This window comes from Aricia agestis, chromosome 18 (genome assembly GCF_905147365.1).
Source record: "Aricia agestis chromosome 18, ilAriAges1.1, whole genome shotgun sequence".
In the NCBI taxonomy this organism is placed as follows: domain Eukaryota; kingdom Metazoa; phylum Arthropoda; class Insecta; order Lepidoptera; family Lycaenidae; genus Aricia; species Aricia agestis.
The window spans coordinates 8,287,560-8,300,326 of NC_056423.1; the positions used below are offsets into that span (position 1 = coordinate 8,287,560).

Sequence of the window (12,767 nt, forward strand, 5' to 3'; positions counted from 1 at the left end):
GCAGCGTCGATGCAGTCGCAAATGGTACACCTTTACACACTTGCGCTACTTTAAGCATTGATACAGTCGCGATACAGTAGCGATGCTGTCGCGATGCAGAACCAAAATAAATGCAAAAATCTATGGTGTCGCGCGTGTGTATCGAAGCTAACGCGCAACATACTAACGTGCGACAGCATCGATACAAAAATTGCTGGTGTCGCGACTCGCGATGCTATCGCGCGTTTCAAAAACGCGCGACTGCATCTCTGTTAAAAGTCGCAGTGTGTAAGAGGCCTAAATAAAGATTTTAACAGATAATAATATAAGTGGACCAAGAGCCTGTGACGGCCAGACTTTCCTCATTTTAGAAAAGCTGAAACTTTACCTGTTTGTGACGTTGACAGAGGTAAGAACGACCAGCAACTATGGAGTTTCGGTCGCGGTTACAGTTCGACAAGGCTTTAATTGAATGTCTCAATGTCAGTCAATGTGCGCTGCTGGTAAAGGAGAACTGTCAAAAAAATTATTATTTTTTTTATGAAAGAAGGGGGCAAACGAGCAAACGGGTCACCTGGTGGAAAGCAACTTCCGTCGCCCATGGACACTCGCAGCATCAGAAGAGCTGCAGGTGCGTTGCCGGCCTTTTAAGAGGGAATAGGGTAATAGGGGAGGGTAGGGATGGGAAGGGAAGGGAATAGAGGAGGGTAGGGAAGGGAATAGGGTAGGGGATTGGGCCTCCGGTAAACTCACTCACTCGGCGAAACACAGCGCAAGCGCTGTTTCACGCCGGTTTTCTGTGAGAACGTGGTATTTCTCCGGTCGAGCCGGCCCATTCGTGCCGAAGCATGGCTCGCCCACGTATGAAATGACGTTTTTAGGGTTCCGTACCTCAAAAGGAAAAAACGGAACCCTTATAGGATCACTTTGTTGTCCGTCTGTCCGTCCGTCCGTCTGTCAAGACCCTTTTTCTCAGGAACGCGTGGAGGTATGAAGCTGAAATTTATATCAATTACTCAGGTCTACTGTCCCTTGAAGCTGTGAAAAAATCAAACTTCTAAGCCAACGCAATCAAAAGATACAGCCGTTTATGCCGCAAATTTTCGACACTTGCAAGGGAATCAAAACCTACAGGGTGCTTCCCGTGAACTCAGAATCTTGAAATTTGGTACGAAGCAACGTCTTATAGCATAGATAAAGGAAAAATTACGAAAACCATAAATTTTTAGTTACATCACATAATATATATTTTTTTAATAATTTTAAACTTACTACCCATTTCCTCATAAACGCGTAGAGGTATTAAATTGAAATTCATACCAAATACTCAGGTCTATAATACCTTTAAGCTGTCGGAACCCTCGGTGCGCGAGTCCGACTCGCACTTGGCCGGTTTTTTTGTATGATAGAAGCGTTAGTTCCTTTTCTCGCCACGTTCATAAACAGCCTTGTCGAACTCTACTTTAGGAAGGACCAGAAGACGAGATTCCTCCACTTACCGCGAAGAATATAAGCTATGAAATTGAGCTTTACTCTTTCTAGAAGGTCAGGTAACACTTCAGAACTGGATACCTCCTTAAGTAACCGCGACCGAAACTTGGCATCCGTTTAATTTTTCGAAAAACATTGTATCCGTTTAATTTTTCAAAACAAAACTATCGTATGATCTTATCCTGAACTTGAAGTACCTTCATTATATAAATAAATTTCACAAAAAACGGTACATACAGTACAGCGGTTAAGGCGTGAAGGTCGCCCTAGGTCCACATGTTAATTCGTATGATCCACTAATATTATAAAGGCAAAAGCTTATCTGCCTGTATTTTACGTGTTCACGTCTAAAAACCAAAGAATAAAGATACTTTGAGCCTCGGCAAAGGAAATAGGATTGTTATTCTCGCGGCAAAACGTACGGTACCTCGCGATCAACATCAACATGAAGGCAATATTTACTCGTGAAATTCTTCAAGAATTTTAAAAATATGAATATAGTTTTTGCATAAAAAATAAAAATAAATATACATGCATAATGCAGACGACTTAATTTAATTTGCTAGCGTTTGCACCAAACACAGACTCAAAGTAACTAAAACTAAAAGTGCACCTTATAAACCTGCAAAGCTATTTCAGTTAGTTGGCCGAATGCTACAAAATACGTAGGCAGTTGTTAGCTAAATTAAAAATATCTGACATACACTACATTATACTTTCAAAAATTTTATAATTTCGAAAAAAACGTGTCATTGTTTAACGTAGCAATCGTAGCATTTGGAAAGAATTCAAAGGCTTAGGGCCGGTTTCACCACTTCCTGATAGGCTATCCACAACTTATTCGACAGATACTCTATCTGTCAAGTTAAGTGGTGGATGGCCTATCCGGCATTTATCAGGAAGTGGTGAAACAGGTATTAGGCCCTTAGTATTTCTGAAATTAAAAAGCGAAAACATACCTTAGCGACGATTTCTAAATTCAAATTATAATTTATAATTCACATTAAAAGTTGTCCCTCCCACACTATAGACGACAGATTTTAACAGCACCTTGGCCGAGTTGTGCGCTGAGGGCGTTCGCAATACTTATAAAACTACCCACAACATTTTAATTATGTTATTACAGCATAATAATTATGTCCACCGACAAACAGACAGGCTGTTCGAACTTCAAAGTCATTTTACTTGGTAAATCTGAATACTAACCTATCAAGCCCCAAGGTCACCATTAATCGCGACAACAATAGAACAACGATCGAAGGAAAGTTTTAGTAATGTCTGTTTATCTGACTATATCGACAAATGAATTCTGGCACTGAGCTTTTTACGTACTTTGATTTCGGGAAATGACATATCCATGATATTCCATACTAATATTATAAATAAATGCGAAAGTGTGTCTGTCTGTCTGTCCGTCAGTCTGTTATCACTTCACGCCTAAATCGCTAAACGATTATGCTGACATATCTTGGTATGGAGCAGTGCCGTAAACAGTCTTTTTTGCGCCCTGTGCGAGCTTCTACAACTGCGCCCTTGCTTTTTTGGACATTATATTACCCAAAGCAATGTATATAGACCTGGATCCCAGAAGGATAAGACATAACTTACTCTCTGATGGATGAAACCATAGGTTATTAGTAGTGCCTCGTGTACTTAGAAAACCTGCGAATTTGTGTAGCTCTAAGTGTGACACCTGGTCAGGTACCAGGAACCAAAGTGGACTAAAAATGAGTCTTACTTTACTTATTTTCAAATGGCTAATTTGAAAATAAGTAAAGTAAGGTCGTGATTGGATGAACGATGAAAATTATAATGATTTTGTTGATGATTACTATGAATAAATAACAGACAAATACTTGCAGTTAATTATTATAATCATAGCAAAATATATTCTTTTATCTGATATCTTTTCTACAAAAAATAAAATAAAATAAAATGCCTTATAAAACGAAATATCTCCAAATAGTTTTACTTTTATATAAATTTACTTCAACATTTATTAATTGAGAGATAACATCCGGAACTTCATTTGGCAAAATTTCGGGATGAAAGTATCATATTTCCTAAAAAGTAAAGTATTTCCGTAACAAATTTCAGCAAAATTGGTTAAGCGGTTTGTGCGTGAAGAGGTTACAAACAGACAGACAGACATTTTTACACATTATGAGTGAGTGAGTGAGAGTGAGTATAGCTCCATGTAGAGCTTCACAAATTCGAAGGTATTCTAAGTACATAAGGAACTACTGAGAACCTAAGATTTCAATCATATTGTGATAGTAAGTTGTCTTATCGCTCTGGGATCTGGGTCTAACAGGTAGGCACTTGACTAGGTATATGACCAAAAATACTCGATTGTATCCATACTTTAATAATATTCACTACACGTTAGAAAGGGGAGGTACAGTCTGGATATGGACAGACAGACAGACAGACAGACAGACGGACAGGCTGAAATATCTTTGTTATCGGGTCCCGTTTTTACCCTTTGGGAAAGGAAACAGAGGAAAATTGTCCATCTTTGTTATTATACTATGCAGTATGCTGACACGGACAAAGTCGCGGGCAACAGCTAGTAGAAAATAAATTCTTGCAATATCGTATTGTTTTCTAAGGTGTTATATTAATTTATAAAATAAAAATATTGCCTTTGAAAAAAAAAATAGCAACAACGTTACTTTTAAAACGTCTGGCAATAGTTTTGGTCATTGAAAAGTGTCTTACACTACATGATACTAGTTCAGAACAATAATCTACAAATTATATGTAAATATTAACCATTTGAAAATAAGTAAAGTAAGACTCATTTTTAGTCCACTTTGGTTCCTGGTACCTGACCAGGTGTCACACTTAGAGCTACACAAATTCGCAGGTTTTATAAGTACACGAGGCACTACTACTAACCTATGGTTTCATCCATCAGAGAGTAAGTTATGTCTTATCCTTCTGGGGTCCAGGTCTAATAGGTCTATTTTACTTTTGGAATTGTGCTCTAGGGGCGCAGCGGGAACTATTATCGGGAGCAAACCGAAAAAATATTACTCCTGCCTGGTTTGGCCATTTTTGCGCCCCCCCCAGTCTACGCCCTGTGCCTGGGCACCGGTGGCACCGCCCTATTTACGGCACTGGTATGGAGATATTTCAAAGTTCCGGGAAAGGACATAATTTATTTATTTATTTTGGAAAACCAACAGCTTTAACTTACAATACAATAGAAACAACATTATAGAAAAAGAAAGCCAATGACAGGTTTTCAGGATTAGAGAAATATGACGTAGTTAGCAACCTGAAGCTGTGTGTCTAGTTTCTGTATAATCCCTCGATCGCGGATTCTTGGAAATCTATTGTTATTCTATTGTTATCGCGATCGGATACGACCGCAGCTTGGGGCTTGACGGGATAATATTATACCTACTCCTTTAATACAATTTTAAGATTTGTTTTTCTCAACGGGAAATCATCGTTGTAAAATTTTGTAAGACTTTAATTTTAATCCTTTAGGCCCACGATCAACATAACGTGACACTATTTTAAGCTTCTAATTCAGTAATTTATTTTTAGGCCATGGCATAAATTAGGACATTATATCCGTTGCTATGGGAGCTAGTCATAATAACATTGCCTTTTTTATGTAAGTAGGTCAAGACTCAAGACGCACCGTAACCGTAAGGAGCTATTTAGTACAAAAGAGCAAAAATACGGAACTGTACACCTTTAAGCATATTTTGGCGCGTTCACAACATTGTCATTGTCATGGAAACGCAAAAAACTATCTACCAACCTGTCACACACGAAACCAACTTCACACAGTATCCTTCACAATCAGCTAACTTCACATCACAACTCACACTGGAGTATTCTATACTCAAACACCCCAAACGTCACCGTGGTCCGTGGCCGACATTCGCGGGTTCATCGACCAGTACGTAGCACCACGAGTATAAAACGCACACGACAAATTCGGCACTACAATAGAAATGCTTGGCCGAGCTCCAGTAGCAAAGTTCAACCGTTTTCGGCGCAACACGACGACTCGGGCGCAGTGTCTGTTGAAGACTAGCTTGTAATAATAATCGAGGCAGTAATCGGCAGTATTGAAGCATCATAGATGGCGATTATTTCTATAATCATTCAGATTATCTAATAATTAATATATAAAAAATAAGTCGGGTTTTCCTTCCTGACGCTATAACTCCAGAACGCACGAACCGATTTCCACGGTTTTGCATTCGTTGGAAAGGTCTCGGGCTCCGTGAGATCTATAGAAAAAAAAACCAGAAAAAACTTCAAGAGAAAAGCAGGAAAACAGGGAAAATCATTTTATGGCAAAACAATGTTTGCCGGGACAGCTAGTGCACTATAAATTTGAGGGAGTGGTAAGATAAAATTTAATTTAGATTTTGGACACAAATGATCAACTTGCGACAACAGCTATTAATTTAGCAACAATGAAAATTCGGTACGGTACTTTTATAGCGACAGATACCACATTACTACGGAATACACTAACACTTGTTACTAATATGTATTCTGTGCTAATACGAAGCACTATATCAATAATTATTAATATGTCATAGGAGGCCAAATGACTTTTTGAGGCTTCTTGAGTCTTGACAGGACATCGTCTAAAATGGTGCCTTCTCACGGCGCGTATTATCGCAAGCCGCGCCGCGCCCGCTCGAGCCACGCGCCGTGTGAAGGGGTGGCTCGGGCTGGCTCGAGCAGGCGCGTTTAATATCACGCGCCAGCTCGAGCCACGCGCGCTAACAAAGTGGTGGCGTGGTTGCGTTCTCACGGCGCGTGCTACCACGAGCCCGTGGCGCGGCGTAGCTCGTGCAGGCGCGTCCCGATCCGATTAAAGTCCGTGTGAAGGGGTGGCGCGGCGTAGCTCGTGCAGGCGCGTCCCGATCCGATTAAAGTCGGTAACTTCAAAGGCGCGGCTTGAGCAAACAGGCGAACACGAGCCACCCTTTCTCACGGCGCGTGATATCACAAGCCGCGCCACGCCGACAAAAATCCAAGTAAAATGAAACTTTAGTAACACGATAATAGATATCAGTTTGCTCTAAGTCACTTCGATAAATAAGTAAATTTTAATGAAATGCAACTTTATTCACTAGGCAACTAGGTTGCATTTCAATCTATGCCGCTAATTTTATTAAATTAAGTGTAATTCAATAATCAACCCTAAAAAATGAACTAAAAGAAAAAACAATTAAACAGCTTACAAAAAGAAATGAAATCCCACCAAAAACATTTTCATGTAAAAATGTTGCCAAGATGAGAACATAATAATATTATAGTTCGTCGTGTCAAAAAGTAGTGAGATTTCATGTAGAGCCAAGTTTCTAACCTTACGTACTCAGCCCTAAATCTAAAAACTTTAATTTTACACTAAAGCGCGGCAAAATATTTGATAATAATATAATGTGTCAGCCGCACGAGGAGAATCTAAAAACTCTAAACAGTAGTTAAAATCGGTGGCTGTCCGTTTCTTTGCAGTCGAACTACTGGTAGGTATGTGGTTTAGTGCTGGATTATGAAGAAGAAAAAAACGAAGCTGTAGTTTCTAGCACTTTCTGTAGATGTTCGTGGGTAAAACGATATTATCTTAGTCGACTATTATATACTTATACCATTAATTTGGACCAAAGTCGTTTTTTTTTTCTCTTCTGACGCAGGACATTAACGTTATAATTTACATAAGATAAGAAAATCGCGATCCTCGTTCTAGAATCTAGACTCTAGAGTCTAGACTCTAGAGCATCTTCTGCATCACAAGACGTGTACTCGACAGCGCGAATTGAATGAAACTGCACAGTGTCGTTTGACAAACCATTCAAACCGACATCAAACGGTTGCTTGATGCAAGGTTAGATTAGGTTAGAATCAAACCGTTTGATCGTCTCGGGTGCTCTTAAGAGTGGGTTGCACCAACTTACTTTAACCATAACAAAATGTCAAATGAACTGTCAAAACTCAAATCCCTAGTACAATCCATAATGGACGCCATATTTGACGATAACCTTAACCTTAACTATAACTACGCCACTGGTGCAAGTTGCAACCCACTTTTAAGAGTTAAGCCTCACTCAATTTACGAAGCGATTTAGCATAGGTACCTCTCATAATATATGACTATGAGAGGTAGATATGTGTACCAACAAAAAGTCTACATGATATGACGTATGTAATATGTTAGATCGATGTAAAAGTGATTTGTATCTACGATACAAGGGCCTATGCCCTGTCAGACGACCTTTTACCGTTCAGGTTGTAGGTATTCATTCAGCCTTCAGGTTATTGCACTGAAATAAACTTTTTACGATAAAATATGTACTTAGTCGAAATTTGATGAACAAAAAGGTATAAGGTCAAACAACTATTATTGGCGCTTTAGAGTTCGTTCTTCAGATGGTCCTAATATTGGCATTCCTAATATTTTCAAAAAATCTGAAGCGCCTATAAAAGCATGATTGTCCCTTCTTGTTGTACTGAGCGATCTTAACATTGTAAGCGGCCTATAGATATATTAGGTCATTGGCCGAATTTCTACGTTTGGGTGACCGGGCTTTAGCAGAAAATCCTAGTACTAAGGCACTAGTCTAAACAAACAATTGTAATACGTCGATGAATATCTTAGAACATTGTTTCAGATGTAAATGTAACATCGATTTTTGTGTAGGGCTACCAGAGGCTGCCGGCTGCCGCTTATCTTTATGCGGACTATCCACGTTTTATCAATTAATTATTAATTAAGCAATTACGGAACTGTGTAAGTGTACATTCCACTGTGAAAGCCCATGTTCGACGTCGATTGTACATGTGCAAGCTATTAAAGCAGTGTTTTTCAATCTGTCGAAGCCTTACTCGGGGGGTCGCCGACATAAAGAAAAATTATAATAGATAAATATACCAAACTAGGAAAAAATCAAGTACCTTTTAATAAAATTATTTCTTTGGCTTTCTATGACACGAGGGGTCGCCAGTATATTTCAATCTGTAAAGGGGTCGCGAAATCAAAAAGATTGAAAAACACTGTATTAAAGTATTAACGGCCTCGCAATCATGGTGCAAAGGGAAGAGGGGCGTTTAGAATGAGAAGAGATGAAAAATCATGATAAGCAGAAAAACGAAAATACAGGGAGTGGTAAGTGGATACCTATAAGTGCTTAATAGGAAACGGATCGGATCAAAGCTGGGGCCTCGCAATCATGGTGCAAAGGGAAGAGGGGCGTTTAGAATGAGAAGAGATGAAAAATCATGATAAGCAGAAAAACGAAAATATAGGGAGTGGTAAGTGGATACCTATAAGTGCTTAATAGGAAACGGATCGGATCAAAGCTGGGGCCTTACTCCCGAAACTGATATCGATTTCGATTTTCGATTTCAACGGTTTTTGACACTTTAGACATGCTTTAGACACCTAAAATAGCGCACGATCGTGCTGCGGATCGGTTTGAAACTAATCAACCTCAATGGATTTTGCTATTCCTGAATCCTGACAGCTATGCTAGCGCACGATCGGGCTGTGGCTCAATTTGGAACTAATCAGCATCGAAACATTCGCCAAATCGAAATCTTAGGTGCTCGCGACAAACAAAATTGTCTGAGAATCGACTTTCAGATCGTTTACAAACGTCAAATTTCACGGTAGCAACAGAGGCATCGACATCGATTGAGATCGATTGTTGCCGAGTATATATTGTAAACGATTTTAGGGTCACTATGGCTCGATTGGTATGGTGTCGTTTAATTTTTTGATGATAATAAATATTAATTCATTATTATTTTAACATAATAATATAGTTAGTTCTCCTGCAAGCTTTTTTAATGTGATTGATGGCACCTCCAATGAAGCTCTACAGCTATACGATCCCATTTAAGTTTGGTATCGTGCTTAGCTTGGCTCGCCCGCATGTACCCTTTTGCGATTCCTGGATTTTCTTCCAGGCATCTCAACAACATTTATAGTTTTTTTTTATGAAAGAAGGGGGCAAACGAGCAAACGGGTCACCTGATGGAAAGCAACTTCCGTCGCCCATAGACAGTCGCACCATCAGAAGAGCTGCAGGTGCGTTGCCGACCTTTTAAGAGGGAATAAGGTAATAGGGGAGGATAGGGAAGGGAATTGGGCCTCCGGTAAACTCACTCACTCGGCGAAATACAGCGCAAGCGCTGTTTCACGCTGGTTTTCTGTGAGAACGTGGTATTTCTCCGGTCGAGCCGGCCCATTCGTGCCGAAGCATGGCTCTCCCATGTATAAATAAGTAAGGTGCGTCGGACGGACCATTATATTCCAAATAAAAACTAACTTTTGATGTCGGCATGCAGGGATACAAATTTTACAAATTTTATACTAGAATATGTATACTTACTTATGACAATGTTAAGTGTAACTACAAAAGAGAATTTACATATTTGTTTAATGTCAAGATGCTCCTTAACGAAAATACCCATTTTAAACCCACTAAAGTAGAAAATGGGCACATCCATTTAAAGTTTCTAAAGAAATGTATTTTATGGTATGACGAAAAAACACAAACATTACATAATCTATACATCTATACATATAAATAAAATTGGAGCGTCTGTTTGTAATATTGAAAGAGCCGTTTTTTACTACATGCATATGAATCTATATACGCTACATACACCAAAACAACATTTTTTACAATTTTTGTCTGAATGTCTGTTTGTTCCGGCTAATCTCTGAAACGGCTGGAGCTATTTTGCCGGGACTTTTTTGGTAGATAGCTGATGTAGTAAGGTGTAACTTCGGCTACTTTTTAATCGACTTCCAAAAAGGAGGAGGTTATATTTTACTTTTTTCAAATTTGTTAGCGGACTATCCATCTTTATTATACTACTAGCTGTTGCCCGCGACTTCGTCCGCGTGGACTTCAGTTTATAGCGCGCGATGTCAACAAAATTGGTGTCAAAAGCTTTTATAAAAAAACCCTGGTACCCCTTAAATCAATACAGCTGTGCAGTGTGCACACAATAAGTATTTCATTTTTTTATATTAAACTTTATACTTTATGCCAAATTTTAAAGCTTATTTAGCCCTCCAATTACACAACTTTACCCATAAACTATTTATCATTGATAGATTTAAGGTTACGTCACTGCAGATAAAGTACTGAGTTATTTAATACCCTAGAATAGATATAACAATCGAAAAAAATCGAAACTTAAAAAGATGATACCACGTCTTATAGAAAGACTTTTGAGCAAGCGTCAGCGCGATGTAGAAGACGCACGGCGCCATCTATTATGAATTGTTGGAACTAACTTAATTTGAACAAATTTACGCATTTTCACCCCCTTACAACCCTTTTTTCCAGTAAAAAAGTAGCCTATGTCCTTTCTCAGGCTTTAGACTATCTGTATACAAAATTTCATTACAATCGGTTCGGAAGTTTTGGCGTTTGGCGTGAAAGCGAGACTGACAGACAGACAGACAGACAGAGATACTTTTGGCGTTTGGCATGAAAGCGAGACTGACAGACAGACAGACAGACAGAGATACTTTCGCATTTATAATATATATTATGTGCACACTGCATAGCTGTTTTTGGGTATTTTGATTAATTAAGGGCCGCGCTACACCGGAAGCACTTACCAGGGTATTAAAAAGTTTTTAAATTTGACACAAATTTTGTTGACACCGCGCGCTATAAACTAAAGTCCACGCGGACGAAGTCGCGGGCAACAGCTAGTATTATACATAAAATATGTTTAAGATTTTTGAAATTTTATTTTAATACACATCCAAGACCCAGGAACATTGAAAACTTTTTGTTCCGCCTGCGGGACTCGAACCCAGGACCCCCGGGATGAGCGCTGGCCACGCGCAATGCGAATTCATTTTCATCGATATTTTCATGGAAATAAGATATTTTCCCACATCAAAATGTAGCCTATGTCCTTTCTCAGACTCTAGAATAACTGTATACAAAATTTCATTGCAATCGGTACAGTAGTTTTGGCGTGAAAGCAAGACAGACAGACAGACAGACAGAGATACTTTCGCATTTATAATATTAGTATGGATAGTATGGATTAGAAATGCAGTAGGAGTTCTACATAAGATAAGATAGATTGATTATTATTATACCAAGTGATAATATTATTAAACATAATATTCTAACGTATTAAAAACTATAAACAAAAACATACTAACTAATAAGTATGATTAGTTCTATGTTACAATAAAGTAAAAAATAAAACGCCATCTGTTGAATCGTATTAGAACTAAAATGTTCATTCCATCGATATATTTCTGGATTTTTTATAATATTATACATAAAATATGTTTAAGATTTTTGAAATTTTATTTTAATACACATCCAAGACCCAGGAACATTGAAAACTTTTTGTTCCGCCTGCGGGACTCGAACCCAGGACCCCCGGGATGAGCGCTGGCCACGCGCAATGCGAATTCATTTTCATCGAAATTTTCATGGAAATAAGATATTTTCCCACATCAAAATGTAGCCTATGTCCTTTCTCAGACTCTAGAATAACTGTATACAAAATTTCATTGCAATCGGTTCAGTAGTTTTGGCGTGAAAGCAAGACAGACAGACAGACAGACAGAGATACTTTCGCATTTATAATATTAGTATGGATAAGCAAGAAGGAATATTTTGGTAGATTTTTCACACAATTATTAACACTTAATACGGTTCCCTTTTTTCTCCCATTAAATATAGCCTATATTCAGCAGAAATAGTGTGGATTAAAAAATATGCATTAATACTTCCATCGTGCATCGGCATCGTGGGTATCGCAGACACAATAGATCTTCAATTGTTATGCTGGCAGCCGGCTGCCGCTATTGGAGATTTATAGTTAAAGAAATTAATTAATTATAATAGCAATCAAAAATAATAGTCATTCAAAACTTATTTTAAAAAGTTCTAAAAATATTACTTTCGTAGTCATAACTTTTAAAGCTTTTTTGAAATTAGGATTATAATAATGAAGCACGATAGTCTATATCAAATCAATAAAGCAGCACCCGGCTGTCGCATAACTATTGAAAATCTATTGTGTCTGCGATTCCCCCGATCGAGGTAATATTTACGTGGACTCTCCGGGCGAGTCTGTGGCACTGATAATTAAATCTCTCCCCTACCGCACGCACACCCGCGCATCGCGCCTTGACGCCCAATTCGCAACGTGCAGCAGAAATCGTAATATTTTAATTTCGCCATAACATTAAAACCAAACGTCCAATTTTAATCATTCAAAGACCGAATATTATCTACATTAACTGTACTTAGTGATGAAAT

At 38.5% G+C, this 12,767-nt stretch overlaps 1 protein-coding gene across 5 annotated transcripts in view; it reads right to left on the minus strand.

Annotated features, from left to right (window-relative positions):
• LOC121736146 (katanin p60 ATPase-containing subunit A-like 1) overlaps window positions 1-12,767 on the minus strand; it is a 53,360-nt gene that overhangs the window by 28,395 nt on the left and 12,198 nt on the right. For 2 of the 5 annotated variants that reach the window (XM_042127228.1, XM_042127226.1), the window contains exon 1: window positions 2,430-2,541. The exons of 2 other annotated variants lie outside the window; for them this stretch is intronic. The gene's annotated coding sequence lies outside the window, so the exon portion shown is untranslated. Of the gene's footprint in view, window positions 1-2,429; window positions 2,542-5,248; window positions 5,492-12,767 lie in introns of those variants that run through there. One more of the 5 variants, XM_042127227.1, reaches the window with a different exon arrangement.